Here is a 17,399-nt window from a genome sequence, read left to right on the forward strand (position 1 = left end):
GTTTTATCTGTTGGATGATAATGTAGTAGTTTTTGACCGCGTGTTTTGAAAGGATTCTTCTGAATTCCGTTTTAAAATTAAACCATTTGATTGGTATGAGCTAAGATTAGCGACTGGCTAATGAGTAATCAATTTTGTCAAAAAAAGTTTTTTTTTTTTTTTAAAAATACAGATCATCATAATCTAGATTGATATAAAATGAGCTAAGAAGTATTCAAGATGCACCAAAACCATGTTCCAATCAACCAGCAAACTAGACAGCATAAAAAGTAGAATAACCATCAGATGATAATTCTGTCCATCAGCAAATTTTTTTGACCATCAGCAAAACAGTTTTAAGCTATACTGATGACTATCTGATGACAATTTTTTCCATCAGAGAAACATTTCTAGATTTCGCAAAAACAAGCAGTTGTAATTCATATATTCTATGTTCTAAATCTTAGCAATTTTATGTTCCGAATCTTTGTGGCCGCAAGTTTGTTTTTACCTTCAGAGTTTTCATTTTTACCCTCAGAGTCTTCCGAATCATTTTTAGATGTCTTAACTGTTTCAGTGATGTGCTTATATGTTCTACTTAAAAAGAATTAGAAATTTATGTTTTCAGCAAAAAATTGATTAATTTTTGACCGAAGTATCCACTTTTGCATTGCTACAAACTATCGATAACAACCTAAAATATCTTGTACAAAATAAATGCCATTAAATCTTTCACAAACAGGTCAAGCAATTCTGTCTCTGAAACGGCTGAAAAAAAAGAGTCAACAATTGTATTTGGAGGGCTCCAGTGTACTTTTTTGTCAAACAGTTGTTGAAGAAAGATTGGAAGATTTTTTTTTCCTAAGAAAACTTACGCATTTCGCCGATCTTTTTCAGTGTAAATTTTAATTGTGATTCTACTGATTTGAAAAAAAAACAAAGATAGCCGTTTACTGCACACGTTTTTTCCTAAGAAAGTTCACGCATGTACCTGAAGTTTTTCAGTTTACACTTTAATTGTGATTCTACTGATTTGAAAAAAAAAACAAAGACAGCCGTTGCTATGCAAGTAGTAACACCCGTTTTTCCTAAGAAAACTTACGCATGCCCCTGAATTTTTACAGTCTACATTTTAATTGTGATTCTACTGATTTGAAAAAAATACAAGGATAGTTGGTTACTATGCAAATAGCACAAAATGTTCCGACCCTAGTCATTAAAAATTAAAAAGAATTTTTTTTTCAAATTAGTGTAAATTTTTCTGGGTGGTTTGATAAAAAGATTTGACGTAAAACTATTATTTAGTCATATTTGACGATTATAGTAATATAGACAAACAAAAAACAGATTTTGAAGAAAAAGAACCAAAAAAGCTAAAATAAATCTTAAGAAAAACATTTCAAATTTTTTTTTTCAATTTTTGCAATTTTTTTTGAATTTTGGAATTGTTTGATTCCCGAAATGGCATTGAATATCTTCAAAAACTAATTTACACAATTAAAATTAAAGCTAAGCATAATAAGTGTTGTAAATGGCCTAAATTAAGCATAAGAAAGCGTGCTCGCTTGCTTTATTAGCTCAAATTCAGACGACAAATCAAAATTTTCAAACCAGTTTCAAAATTTGTTTGATAATTTTTAAGGTCGCTCGAATCAGTACTGAAATAGCGGCAATATGATATATCGCTCAGCCCAAACCAATGTTTTTGAGGTACCTGATTTTTTGTGTGGAAAATACAAAAAAAACAAGGATAGCCGGTTACTGTGCGAGTAATGACCCGACCATAGTTTTTGAAAAACTGTATAAAAAAAATTTTTTTTTCAAAAGAGTGAAGCTTTTTTTCGCGGTAGATGATAACAAAAGTCTGAAGTAAATTATAATTTAGGCATATTTTACATTCATAATAAAGAAAAGCAATTTTGACACAAGTTTTTTTTAAAAAAAATGACTAGAAAAACAAAAAGTATAAAACAACTCAAAATATTTCATTTTTTATTTCAGAAATTTTTCCAATTTTTTAAACTTTTTAGCTCTCAAAATGGAGCTACAAAACTCCAAGAACTAATTTTACTTACTTAATGTTAAGTGGTTTAACTTCCGCTTAATTAATCTGTTGTATGCCTGATCGTTTGTTTTATTTGCTCAAAATTAGACATAAAATCAAAATTCAAACCAATTTTTTTCAAAATTAGAAAAAAAGTTGAGGGAATTTCTTAAAATAGTTCGAGTCAATAGTAAAAAATGCTTCAATATGATATATCAATGAGCCCTACGATGATTTTTTGTGGTACCCGAATTTGCGTGGAAAACCAACAAACAGAAGAAAAAACTAAAACACACCCGAATACAAAGTTCATCTCCATTTTAAATAGTCGTTTTTTGTAAGTAGCAACTTTTTAAACTATTTTTATATTCTCACTCTAAAAGTGAGATGGACAGCAAGGCAATTGATTATATTCTCACTCTAAAAGTGAGATGGACAGCAAGGCATTTGTCTTTAATGAATTCATTTATGATAAAACATTGTTGAAATGGAGTTTTGGAGAAATTGTAAATTAAAATTTTGCTCGATCCAAATTTTAATTTAAGATTGAACTTTTTTTTTGCAAAGTTAACCGAAAATTAGACTTTGTTAGACTGGCTTCTATCGTAAGACACCGACGTCTGGTAATTTTTTTTGTGTGAACACAATTTTTCCCAAAAAACTCAGCTCTCACATCAACTTAAGATTTCGATATCTTTAAAGATAAAAATCACAATTGGTCTGAATAAAAAAAACTCTTTGTAGCAATAATCTTTCGTCAGTTTTCTCGAAAATCGAAATTATAAAATGTTGTTTATAATTAATTGGATGAAGCCTCTACTTGATCTTTTCGGCGGCACGATATTAAATTAATTCAGAACTATTTCAATTTCAGCTAAGACCCTTCATAAACAAAATCTTCGGCAAAAATGTCAAGTTTGTCAACTTTGGTGATCAATCGATTATAACATTTTTCGCAAGCAATATTAATCGATTATAATGGGTTTTCATGGTCTGTCTCCATAAAATTCTAAAATAGTCAGTTAAAAATAAATCATAATCGATTATGAAACAAATAAAACAGAAATCAGTTTTATCCATTATAATCGATTATAACGGTTATAATGGGTTATGATGGATTATAATTGATTATAATGGATTATAATAGATTTTTTTGGGTAAGAACCTGGTTTTTCCATCAGCTTGAAATCGAATATTCAAAACTTGAAAGTTGCATTTTTTAATTTGTATTTTACATTTGGCTACAACAAAAACTTGTATGATTTTCTACTTGTTTTTTTTGCACTTGTCCTTATTCCTAAATACTTTCACTAACTCCCACCATTCATACTTTCTTCCTTTACCACCCCCTCCACTTCGCCACCACTTACCCCTTACTTACATTTACCGTAAAAATACCAGAAAAAATACCCTACGCGTGCCACCTACCACCCCCCTTGCCACCTATAAAATTTTATGGAACTTTTTACGTAGCAACTGCACTAAACAGGAAATGCAACAATTTTGAAAAAAAACTTGTATATTTCATGACTAACATCTCAAAAAAATCCATTAAAAACCGATTATAAAGAATTATGTTGGCATAAAAAATTATAAGAAATGTAATCCATTTTAAATGGATTATAATCGATTATAATGGATTATATTGATATAAAAAATAATTGATTTTAATCCATTTTGATGGATTATAATCGATTATTTTTGTAATTTTATAGATACTGACTATCAATTGACAATATAATGGATTATATCCATGGAACCCCAGTGCGGGGGGGGGGGGGGCTGTTGTTGAGAATAGAAAAATTGGGAAAATTATAGAGATTATAATCCATTATAATCCATTATAGTGAATTTAAGAAGGATTATAATGAACTGAACTTTTTTCTCTAAAAATAATGGATTATATAAGATAATAATCGATTGCGTGGTCCCAACGTATAATTATAATAGATTATAAAGCCAACAATTTTTTTACTACGAAAATCAATTTAATCGATTATTATCCATGGAACTTCACTGCGGGTATGTTAGATAAAAGTTAGCAATGTTACAAGAAGTCTGATCACATTTCTTGATGCTTTAAGTATGGTATTATACTTTCTTTGCATATAATTTACAACCTTAATCATTGACCTGTAAACAGTATCCAAGGGTAATCTCACCGAAGGTTGATTGCGCTCTTATTATTAGGACTTTCTGAGGACTTTTGAAAACAAGGTTAACATAATTGAGCAGTGAATAAACTTATTCGTCAAATATTTACTTTGCGATACTTGTTTGCAAAGCTAATCTGAAAACTCTAAAAAAAAGTTCATTTTTGAAAAATGTGGTATCATATATTGGTTATTTTGTTAGCTTTAATTTCTAGTTTATTTTATGTGTCACAGAGTAAATTTCGCAAGGGCAATTGTTCACCCTATCGGACCATTCGTCCTTTCAATTGGACAGACCTAAATGGCGCGTGGTATGTGATAAAGAAATTTCCGAGCTTCCATGAGAAACACATGAACAGCTGCATGGAGATCCATATTGGAAAAAGAAAACCAGTCAATGATACCAGCAGTTAGTGCACTTTTGCTGATATCTTTTTAAAATAAACAATGAGAAAAAAGCTAGTCGGTAAATTTTTTTCATGCTAAGTTCGCATATGATTAGAAGTTGATATGGCGAAGTTCCATAGCAGAAACTTTTTTCACACTCAGTCAAAAGCGGATTTAAGTGAAGGGAACCAAAAGGTTTTACTTGGTTTTAATTCATGGCATCCAACTTTGGCGGTCAACCCTATCAATTGATTGGATGGGCGCTGGATAGTGTTCTGGATAGGCGCACAATAAGCTGTCTGTGGGTCACTGGAAGCCAGAGTCAAGTTCTGAAAAAAACTTGTTCCAAAATGTAAATAGACTCCCCTTACAAAAATTCCGTAGATTCCGCGCTTAATTATGCTTAACGTAAATGTTGTCGGCCCATTAGTTTTGTCGCGGAATTCGCGACAAGCAAAAACAGTTAGTTGTTAGAAATCCGCAAATCTGAATTGTTCCAGAGTCCACAAATTTAAGACAAACTGCAATCTCAAGTTTTGTCACAAGCCCTAGCAGAAAAACAAACCTTACAAGTTTGGGATTTGAAACTAGTCTAGCTTTTGTGATGTGATTCTTTTTTTCAACGTCAAATTTGGGAACTGCCTTATTGGTTTGAATTTTGTGGGTATTTTGTGGAATTCCGTTGGATTGCATCAAATTTGCAGAGAGTTCCACATAAACTCAAGGAGAAATTTAGAATCGGAAGAAGTTCTTTCAAAATTACAAAACAGGTGCTTACTCATACGATGCGTAGTTTTTTTACGAACAATTTTTTTTCCAACCTAAGTCGCAAATAAAAAGTGCTCATTGATGGCATTTTCGTAACTTTCAATTTAATCATTATTAAGCATATTAAAGCATAATTAATTTAAAAGCATTTGTTGCTGCTTTTTTTGGCTAGTATTATGTCCTGCTTGAAAACCATAGGTATTATGAAAATAATGGGATTTGTTGTTTTTTTTGTTGTTCTCTTGCAACGCTTTGATTTTTTTTTTCTGATTTTTTAGAAAATTTTTCAATTTTTTTTTTAGAAATTTCAATTTTTCTCGAAAATTACTGAACCGATTTTCAAAAAATGGTACCAGTGGACAAGCCGGCTGCTATTTTATGTGCCGACATATTTTGTTTGCTAGTTCTTTTTTCATTTTACCCCACATTATACGGCCTTCGAAAGTTTCATCATGGGGATTTTTGACCTATGCTGGGAGACATTGAAAACGCAACAGCAAAAACTCGATGAGCAAAACATTGTTTTAGGGTATATTACTTAAAAGTTTGCAAACTCGATGGCTTGTTCTGATATACAGCGACAGTATTTAACGAGTTGACGGTAAAATTGACATATTAAAAAGCTTTTGGGGCTAAAACAACAGAAAACGGCCTTTGTTTTGCCTGATTCAATTCATGCCTTATTTCAGGCACAGTTTTGAAAAACCTAGTCTTTTCAAGGTCAATAATTTAAACCAATTGAATATACTTCTTGGATCAAAACTGGATTTGCCAGGATAATTTTAGGCATAGTTATTTTCAAGCTTAGGAAACTCAAATTTCTAAAAGAATCGATTGTAAACTAAAAGAATCAAATCTAAAAAAATGTAAAAGAATCAAATGTAAATTAGTTGCAATTGGCATAATCGTATTTGGTTCAAAGAGATAGTATGAAAAAATTCTGTTCTTTCAATCATTTTTAATCTGAGGAAGAAAAAAGTAGCGAAACTCTTGATGATGCGTTTTCAGTGTCGCCCAGAATATTTATTTTTGAACTTTTTCATTTTATCAAATATTAAATGTACAAATCTGACATGAACGTTTAGACTAAAGAACAAATCATTGAGATCTCTCATTCTCAAGAGTCTGTTCCCTAAATTAGGTAGAAAAAAGTTATGATCTGAAAAAAAAACCTTTTTTGACATTTTGGTTTGTTTTTATATATTTCTTTGACTTGTCTCAAAAATTACCCTGCCTAGTTGGAGACTAAGTGTTCAACCGAAAAAAAACGAGTTATGCGAATCTTCACTGCGCAAGCGGGATTGCCCTGCGTTTTGAAAGAAAAGCATGGCCCTAAAAATATCCAATTTTTTGAAACATGTCCTAGTTTTCTTCAAAAATTAACTTGTTAATTATATGGTTGACAATTCCATCAAACTAAAATGGTGCTTAGATTCTCGCCATTTAATCTGTTTCACACTGGTTTTTGTAGAAAAATCGATATGAATTTTGGAAAATCTCATTTTCTAAAAACTTTTTGCCGTTTTTTTAAAGAATTTTCATCACTATTCTCAGTAAACTTTTAGCCGACATTAAGGGTTCAATAGAAAATCACGGCGTGGAAACATTCTCTGCATAAAAAAAATTTCCCATGCCTTAGTGGACAAAAATTTATGGATTTAGGAAAAGCCAAGTTTTTCAATTTTTGATCGTTTTTGGAATGTTTTTCCCTTTTTCAGAAAACTACCTAGCCAAATTTGAAATAAAAAAAACCAACGAAAGAGCTAGTAGTAGTTTTTTTGAGCGGGTAATCTATTACTTAAGCAGAAAATTTGCTAGGGTTTTGCGTTACGTCCTTATTTTGAAACTTTGAAACTTACACATATCCATATCAGTACAATATAAGATTGAACAGATTAGAACAGCTGAGTCCAGAACAGCTGATTCCAAATAGCTGGCCGACTATTTTACTTCCAAGAGATGGTGGGGCAAAGCGAGGACGTAAAAACCCTAATCAATACCTGGGATATTCAAATCCGGAACGTTGCAATAGTTTCATTTTTCCGCCGAAATTTTGCTGCATAGTATTGACAATTTGATAAAACTGTAACTGCTTTATTGTTAGCTAGTGTACGTAAAATTACAAGCTTTCGTGGAGCAGTTGTGAGAACGTATTACTCCTAATCTAAGCAAAACTTTTTCTCAAGTTGTATTTTAAAACGTTTCGTTATTTCACTTCCTTTTGCCTGTAAGAGATCTTTTTTCTTCTTTTTCCTCGCCTGTGCTTTTTCCTTGCCTGTATAACAATTGGGTTCGACGTGCAGTAAAAATTTTACCTGAAACTTGTGTTTATTTATTGGTCTCCATTTATCGGCCGCAAAAGCCTCTAAAACGCGTCAAAGATGTGTCTCTGGATTTCCTGTTGTATAGTGTACCCTAATTTTTAGAATTATATGCAACAAGACTGCTCATTTTGACGGCGGAAATCACTTTTCACTTATATCAAAACATAATCCTTTTGTCTAAAATATGCCAGTAACTACAATTTCGGGTTGAAAAAACTTCCGTATGATTTTCATAAATGAAATATTAACTTCTGGCTGCGACAAAAATTGCTCTGTGATTTTTGATTCATTTTTACAAAACAAAACAATCTGCACTACCTCATAGCCAAAAATTCAAAAATTTTGCATGAAAAAAAGCTATTGGAAAACTTTCGATGATAATAGATGCAATTTTGAAAAATTTTTCTGTAAACCTGTAAAAAACGCTCATCATATAACTTTTTTAAAATGAAATGGTTGGATAAGTTTTCTCTCGATATACTCCATGTACGTTATTAACTTATAAGCGAGTTTTTGTATCGAATTGTATGATGAGGATTTTTCATGTATGGAGAAACAAGGAAACCTAGCTAGGCGTCGTAATTTTGTGCAGGAGAACAGCGCTGATTTAAAATTATCCTCACAATATAAACAACCTCAGAAACTTTCAACTCAATTTTTCAATTTAGGTTAAAATTGAACAGGAATTTTAAAAAAATAACCAAAATCTGACAATTTATCCTTACGAGTTTCTGAACCAAAATATCACCAATAAAAATGAGTCAATTAAATTTTTTGTCAATTAAAAATTACGCTAAAACTAATAAATTAATTCGCGAACAAGTTCTTTTTTTTTATCGAAAAACGTTTCTTACACATCGTAACAAATTTCAGGAAGAGAAAACTCTTCAAAATTTTGTATAAAAAAATTCTGCCCGATAGCCAAACAAACAATATATTCAGGGGCGGATTTAGGGGGGGCGGGGGCGCACCCCCCCCCCTCCTCAGGGATTCGAACCCCTGCCAACTCGAAGGGTCCCCCTTTGGTACTTTTTAAGAAATCCATTTTTAGCCGACCGACCCTAAAATTTTTCTAAAGGCGCCTTGGGCGCCAATATATACTAATCTTGAGGGGGAGCGCGCGCCAAAAAAACGCGTTTTTTTTGTCAAAATTTTCCAAAAAGTGCCCAAAAACGGCTTTTTTGACCTGTTTTTTCAAAAAATTGCCTGCGGCGCAGAAATTTTGGCCAAAACAGGGTCTTTGTAGTGCTTTGGGAGAGCTCGGAAAATCAATCTGTTCGACCTGTTCGAAAATCAATCTGAGAAAAAAAAAGTCGTCCAAATTTTCGAAAATTTTTTGAAAATCCGCCCCCCCTCGAGAAAAACCTAGATCCGCCCCTGAATAGATTTCTTTAATAATCTAAAACAGTAACCATAAACCCAGATTAAGCAAATTGTCCAACCAAAAATGTTTCGTAAATTTTATACTTCGTGTCAATAATTTCCATTCAAACTCATACGTCAGAAAATTATATAAAGTAATTGTGACAAGCAATTTTTGATTTGATTAAAAAACTATCTTAATAGCTTTTCCCATATAAAAACTTCAAATGTTTTTATTATCTGTTTAGAGTACTATTTCTGAAAACACTCTATTGTTATGTGTTTATAGACTCACAACTACACCTCGTTTTGCATTTGGATATGGAAGTTTGCTGTAATAGCTACTCTGTAATACTTTTCTAATATGTATGTCAAACCGTAACTTTTCCATTTGGCTTGAAATATGTTACTCCAAAATATCGGTAATTAGAAGTTTTGGTTTGTTTTTGTAAGACAGATTGATAGTTTTCGGATCATTTTAAAAAATTAGCTAACTCTTGGTATATACGAAAATTTGTCAGTCACTTTTACTTCGTTTATAAAATAAGCAAAAATCAAAACAATCCGGAATACCTAATAGCCAAAAACTTACAACCATTTGCATGCAAAATTGTTTTCGCAAAAACTGTTGATTGATTATAGAAAAGATAGAAACTTATATGAAAAAGAGTTGTTATGCGGTACAAGCTACCCCTCCTGTCAAACGGGTACAAATCAAATGAATGATATGCTTACAGACATGACTAAGATTAGTAAGACAGTTGTTGTTTCTTGTACAACAGTCTATCTACATAAGTTCTTCCACGAACGAGATAACTCAGAAAACATCAAAAAAAAATTTTACAATTTTTTTGTAATCGCGTTAGATTCCCCGTTAAGCTCTGAGAAAGTTACAAAATAGAGATTCCAAAATTGAAAAAAAACATCGCAAATAATTTCTAATGTGTTTTCATATCTTTTATCAGCTATTTTTTTGAATTCACGGCATGTAAAAGTTTTTAGCGTGTATACATTTCGAACAAAAAACTCCAATACAAAAAAATTAAAGTTTTGTTTCAAAGAATCTCTTAGTTATACGTAATAAGTCGTTAGACGTTTTTTTGGAGACAAAAAAAATAAATTCTGATAATTCATATAGCTGCGGACGTGTAAAATGAGGGGTTCAGAAATATATCGACAAATTTCTAGTTATCAGCAAAAGCTTACTCTATAAAAATAGTGTGTTTTTCATTAAACTCTTGTTTGCGAAACGAATCTTTTGGCCTTATTTTACTCTGTGATAGTGGAGAACTTTTAAAATTATTGGTAGAAAACGTTTAAAAGTAAACATGCTAAAAATTTTTGTAGGAAAAGTTCTTCCAATCTTACAATTTTCTTGTAAAAAATTTCACTGTCATACGACTTTCTTGGAAGAAAATTCCTTATCTTGTAACATCCTTAGAGCTTAAATTCATAAGAGGTTTTAACATTCTTACACGAAAAGTTCTAAGCTAGCGACTTTTGATCAACTCGGGAAGTCAGAAGTCTACTTTTCTCTAGTAACAGGAAATGGAAAACAAGGTACAACCAAAGGTTAATAACTTTTCTTCAATCATATCATATTCTGTCTCAAAGCCCCCAAATTATTCGAAATCTGCTCCACCGAAACAATTGCTCTCTCTCTCTCTCTCTCTCTCTCTCTCTCAACGGATTTTGCAAAATCATTATTTCTTCTAGACGTAGAGACTAACAGGCATGGCATAAATTTTTTGACCTCATGCTCTGTTTTTTTTTCAGAAAATACGGAAATTGACAATATGCGGATGCATAGAAATGCAAAAAAGAACTCGGGCAAAGAGATTTCTTGTTCAATTTTTTCATGTTATACCTCTAAAGTTTTTACAAAACTCTAATGAGTTTTTTTTGCACACATATTCTTTGTTTTTGTTTAATTAGAGAAAAGCATAATGTTTTCTGAAACATTCAGCAATTTGCTTATGCTTCTGACTTATGCGGTAATTATGCCAGCTTCTGTACGGCAAATTCATGTCATGAGTTTAAGCATTTGTGAATAATAAAAGCTCATAAAACTATAGTAAAATTTCAATTTTATGAATTAAAATTTCATGGAAAATCAATTCCATTCTAAACTTGTTCATTTCACTGAACGAAGCCAACATCTTCATTCGATCAATTCTATAAAAGAAAGTATTGACGATCATACAGAGTTTGTGCCAAATTTTACACAAAAAATTACAAAAAAAACGCTCGATAAATTAAAGTTAAGAACAAATCGTTCGGGGAAAGATTAACTTGGTGCCTCTTTATGATTAAAAAGTTTTTTTGGGGTGACTTTCAAGATATTTTCATGTAAGATATGGAGTTTGAAAGGAGAGTATTTCAGAGCGATTTACCATGGTTGTGAAGAAAACTTACGTTGACGAGCATGGTCAGCGAGGTGTAGCAAGTGGATTGGCGAGGAAGTTCTGGTATGTGTCGAACGATGGGAAGGAAGAGGCATCGAATGGACAGCTACAAGTCAAGTACTCTTTACCCTTGGGGTAAGCAGCCGGTGAAATAATTCAGCAACAATCAATCTTACTTTACTTTTAAACAGGGGATTAACTTCACTATATTAGGATGTATGGCTCTGTAATCATTTTGCGCTCAAAAACATTTTGCGTTCAGAATAAATATTGAAAGGTTTTTGGAGACTAATTTGATTTTTATTAGTAAAATTTAGTGTGACCTTTTCATACCAAGTTGTACTTGTATAATTGCACGCCGGTGTTATTGTTGATTCTTAACTTATTCTGATAATTTTGTTATGTATCAGCATTTATGCTTAACCAAGTGGCTATTTCGAATTGAAATGATTTTTTTTTTAAATTTTATTCAAAATAGTTTGTTAATAAGTCTGTTAAGTAAGGAAATGAGTAAATCTTGAAAATGCTGAGCCAAAACTAAATGATGCAAAAGTTAAGGCTATGAAAAAGTTCTTGTTTATTTTGGTACCAAATGTCCCACGCAGTTTGGAATTACTAACAACAACCGTTTTGCTTAAGCATTGGTTAGATTAGCTTAAAAACTGGGATTAGTTTAATAAAACGCCCAGATACATGGCAGGTTCTTTTGTGGAAATTTTTTCTTCTCTATAAATAATTGATTCTAGGCTATTTTCTTCCTTAAAAACAATAATTTCTGTTTCACCAATATTGAGTACCAGTTTTTTTTATTCAAAAATTGATGTAATGTCTCTTTCAGCTACTACAGTGATTTTCTGTTGAAAAGACACTGGTATCATCAACACATTGCGCTACAACCAAGTTTCTGTTCATTTTGGTTTCAAAATCATTTATCTAAAGAGAGAAAACCAATGGTGCAAAACTGTACCTTGTGGTACGCCATGATTGTTTAATTCCGAGTCAGATAAATGACCTAATGAAAACCCTAAATGTATTTTCATTGAAATCTTAAAAAATATCAATCCAAGGTTTTGCGTTGGTGGTTTCCATTTTTTTTACTCACAGCTTCATCGTGATATGGATTCTGCGCACTAATAATTTTTTCAAAATCAACCAATTGTTTCAAACCTTTCTGATCAGCTAAATTTTTCTTCGACACCGATCACATACAAAGTGCAAGGTCGAATTGAAATTTAACCCGAAAAAAGCTTTCGAAATATGTTGTCTCTATTAAAATAATATCCATTTCAACCTCGCAAAACAACAAAAATTAAAAATTTGATTTGTATTGAAAATATACCTTATTGACTACTAAAATGTATTTGGTTGTTTGAAGCTAAGGAAAGGTCGATAAGTGAGATGTACTGATCCGTTACACCAGATGGTTTTGCGATAATTGGTACAGATAAGATAAAACTCCAGCGGAGTTTTGAGTCCTAATGTTTCATCTGGTTTTCTTTCTCCTAGAGAAAATTAACTACCTGATTTGCCAAGAAAATGTATGGATAAAGATTTTTTTAGAAGCTTAAAACAGGGTTTTTTTAAATTTAAGATTGACTCAATTTCAATTTTCAGTCACTCAAAAATTATCAAGTTGTTAGTATTTCACGAAATTGCAATTTGAAACTTTGAAACATAGTGAGTCCAAGTTATGACAATCCCTATTTAAAAACTGTTCATTCAGTGAGTGGAAGATAAATACGATTATAATTTGAGATTAGAAAAAAATTTCCCCCATTTTTGTTCTGAAACCATGTTTCCATCGGAACAACTTTTTTTTAAAATTTACCTAGAACATCAACAATTTCTTAAGAAATGTTTTGGCCGCTTCTGAAAACTGTAATCTAATAAAATTTCATTGTGTTAGACTGACTTGTAGCGATACACAAAAAAAATAAATAGTACAATCAAATATAAATAAAAACACTACCAGGTATTTGATTTTGTCGTTTTCATTCACCTGAAAGCTTGTTACATAAATTATATTTTGCAAAAAAAGGTTGATTATGTTGCCTTTTTCCTAACTCAAAACACAAAAAAATGAAAAAATGGTAACTCTATTTCATAAGCTAACAGTTGGAATTGTAACTCAGACGTCTTTTAGTTTGCGAAGAGTTTTTTGTGCTTTCATTTCAGTATTGGATATTAACTTGATAAAATTAGCCCCTGAGATTTTCAAAAGGAATAATTTGGTTGTAATCTGGTTTTTGTGCGTGTTCTGGTGTCACAAACTTTAGAAGCAGTGAGATGTGTTTTTCAGCACTCATTTTGTGACCTCGGAAAAGTTTCATTCATTTGCGGCCCATGTTCAACTTTTTTTTGCAAATTACGGAAGAATTTGGGTCGAAAGTTGTCAAGGTATCGTGAAACTTCGAATACTCGTCTGATTTTTGTTTCAGTAGGTTGTCAATAAACATTTCTGTTTATTTTCGAAAAAAAAAGTTACGCCTTGCTTAAACTTTCAAAAATTTCCTGTTGATGAATTAGCGAATGTTTGTTCATATTTGCTAGGCAAGCCATTGTTCTTTCAATTTTTTCTGCTCCTCCCATTTTTTGAATTTTGCTTTCTGATAATCATTTGCTGGTCTTGCCGTCTGCAGTTTTTTAATCAGCCACTTTACAGAAATCAGAGAAAATTCAGCTGATGGTTTTTTTTACAGCTACAGATTCTTAATGAATTCAAATCACTTCTCGTAATGTTTTCCTTCCATATTTTCCGAGAATGAAGCTGAAAGGAAGTTTTACGTAAAAGCAGATAAAGCAAACTAACTTTTAGTTGTCTCCGAAAGTTAGTGTCAAGAAAATATCCAAAGTGCTCGGCCAACTGGTTTTCGAAAGCTCTGCTCAAGCCCCAAGCTTAAAGTGTTCTGGACATAAACCGCCATCGTCTCGTAAAAGTAAAACCATGTATAATTTTCTGTTTCAAATTTCAGTGCGACTTGTTTCAGTCCCGTGAGAGGTTATCTGCAGCTGGAATGGATCGAAATGCTCTCCATCCTCTCCTTCGATCCAGACCCCCTCCTGGGACACCTGCTCCTCTACTACTGTTTCTCACCCCTCCCTCTCGCAGCTATGGAGCGAGCATGGATACTCAGTCCAATTCCCATCCTCGCTCGCCATACAGTCACTCATTTGAGGCGTATTCTGAGCGGGCTGAATGTGGATTTAAGTTTCGTGTTAGACATGGAACAATTCGGTTGCAGATGATTTTAATAATACGATCCGAGTCAGTTAAAATATTATGAGAATCCATTGTTCGAAAATCAGTTTGATGGCAAAATTTCAACTGAGTCAGTTATGCAGGTAGCATAATTCTATAGCATTGTTTTCAAATGCGCGGTGAAACACATGACAAATAGTAAATAATTGTCTTAATTTAGCTTTAGCCGAAAAACTAATCTTGAAATAAACAAAACTGCTGGTATGTCAGAGCAAAGCCTTGAATGTTCCGAATGTCCCTTATTTCATATCGAATAATTTTTGGGGAAAGAAAACATTGAAAAACTGTAAATTTTGGGCAAAATCAAAGTGTAAAATTTTGAGTCGTTAGAAATTAATTTGAACAATTAGCTAGCCTCATTTCACTTTGAAACGATTTTGTTATTTGACATAATTTAGTCCAGAACATGGCTAATTTGGCAATTTTTGAACCCCCTTTTGAATTTTGTATCACTAGTGGATATTCTAAGCTAGGAGTGCATTTTAAATGAAGTTAATATTCTAACAAAAGAAAAAACCTATGATCAGATAAAAATGAATGAAAGATTTTGTTTTCTTCTGCTTGTAAAATAAAACATATCAAGTAAATCTGCAAACTCCGAGGAAACTTAAACAAGGCGGCTCGTATCAGGGCGAAGCCCTGAATGTTCGGACTGCCTTTTAAGGTTTATGGAGCAGTAATAACAATAAAAAATTAAATGAAATAAAACAATATGAAAACGTTTTTTTTTTCTGAAATTTAAATTTTTTTAATGAAAATCATCTCCCCGCACGCCATATAACAGATTTCGCTCCTTGTAACAAATCAATGATGACAAGTAGGCTTCTTTCAACCAACTTGGAAAAATTTCAAAACGGATTAACTCTCCGCTTACGCGTTAATAGCGCGAAATATATCGCGCGTTAATTGTCCCCAATTGGCCAAAACGGCAATCTTTCAACCCCCGTAACTTTACTAAAAAAGGTCACACGTGAAATATCTTTTCAAATTAAAGCTCAAGACGACAATAAATTTAGAATGATATAGGAAATTCCGTCAAAAGTCGCTAGTTAAAAAGTCGAAATTTGACTGAAGAAAAAACAACCCACCCCGAGCACAAATATTCCGTTACTTTCGGATCGAAAGTCGGAACGAAAAATTTCCATTGAAATTGAATCTTGATATCGGGCCAAAAAATTTCAACTTGCTTGCAACATTTATCCAAAGAAATCAATAGCTATTTTTTTTAAGAAATGTTTTGATCACTCAAAAACGGGAGGCATATCTAGCGGGTGTTTTATTTCTACTGAATTTTATTAGACTTGAAGCCTGCTGCCGGTTGATTGAGTGTAGTATCATTTTGAAACTATGAATCACTTTGATATTGAGAAAAAATTTTAAAACTGTGCGAGTAGCTTTAAATGATTCAACCTCATGAACTGTGGAAATCTTAGATTGTAGCTGTTTTTTGGGCTAAAGTTGGCTAAATATTAAAAAAAAATTGAAAAAAAATATATATTTTTGTCAACAATTTTTTTAAACTTCGCTGAGTTGATTATTGTGCAGTTTCAAAAACCAAATAAGAATAACATAAAAAGATGAAAAATATCAGTTGATAAAATGCACACTTTGTTTTTCGAGAATCAAATTTATGTTTTCAAAAATTCAACAAACGAATAATTTTGTTGAGAAACTCAGCATTTTTCAACCAGCTTCAGCTCAAAAATTCAATTTGAATCACCTCCTAGTTTCTTTTAAAGTGCCTGCTATTAAAACTTAATTCTTTTGCCAACGTTTTACTGTGTCTGAAAAATTAGAACGTGAAATGATTACGTCCCCGTTACATCCTTGTTATGGACCTAACAGCATTTCTCCGTGAAGTGCAGGATTTTCCTCTTTCCCCTTTCTCTTGAGGACAAAAGGTCCTACTCTTGAACTTTTCGCAGAGGTTGAACTTTAAAGAAGCTGGATTGAAAATTTATAAACATCGACTGAATAATTCAAGTTAGGTTAATTATTTGGTTGATTGAAAATAATTTTAAGGCTCCGTTAAGGCTGCTTACTTTTCTGATTTCCCCAGAATAAAATTAAAACACACCCGTATACAAAGTTTTCTCACATTTTCATTGGTCGGAACAACTAGAATTCATTAATCAAAAGCATCGACAATAATGCTCCGGATTTTCATGTTTTTGGGACTGAAACACAAAAGTGAACATCGTTTTTGATCCTATCTCGGGAGTAAACTTTTTGTGAGGAGAGTTAAATTTTTCGTGAAAAAATTTTCAAAATGCTCTCTTGACTCAGTAAGAGAACTTTTCAGCCAATTTCAACCTGCGAGCAAGCTTTAAGAAATACGCCAGAAGGGTTTTTTTTGGCACTTTTTACGCAACGCACCCATAAATTTCGATTTCTGTAGCGCTAGGGATGTGCCCTAGGTTAAACTTTAGGGTTGAAAATTAGATTGCTTTTAGGGCTGAAAAAAGGAATGAAAAGTACTGTTTTAGCTGATGGACACAACTGCCTTTCTCCGTGAAGGGCTGAACTTCCTCTTAGTACTTTCCCTTGTGGATAAAACGGTCTTGAACTTTTTGCAGAGGTTGAACTTTTGAATACTGGATTAAAAATTTTTAATCAATGATTCTAGTTAGTTTAATCATTTGGCTGATTAAAAAATATTTACGCTCCGTTTTGAGTTAATCCGTAAAATTTCAATTAAATATTTGAATAGCTTGTTGA

This window comes from Symsagittifera roscoffensis, chromosome 7, assembly GCF_963678635.1.
Source record: "Symsagittifera roscoffensis chromosome 7, txSymRosc1.1, whole genome shotgun sequence".
NCBI lineage: Eukaryota > Metazoa > Xenacoelomorpha > Acoela > Convolutidae > Symsagittifera > Symsagittifera roscoffensis.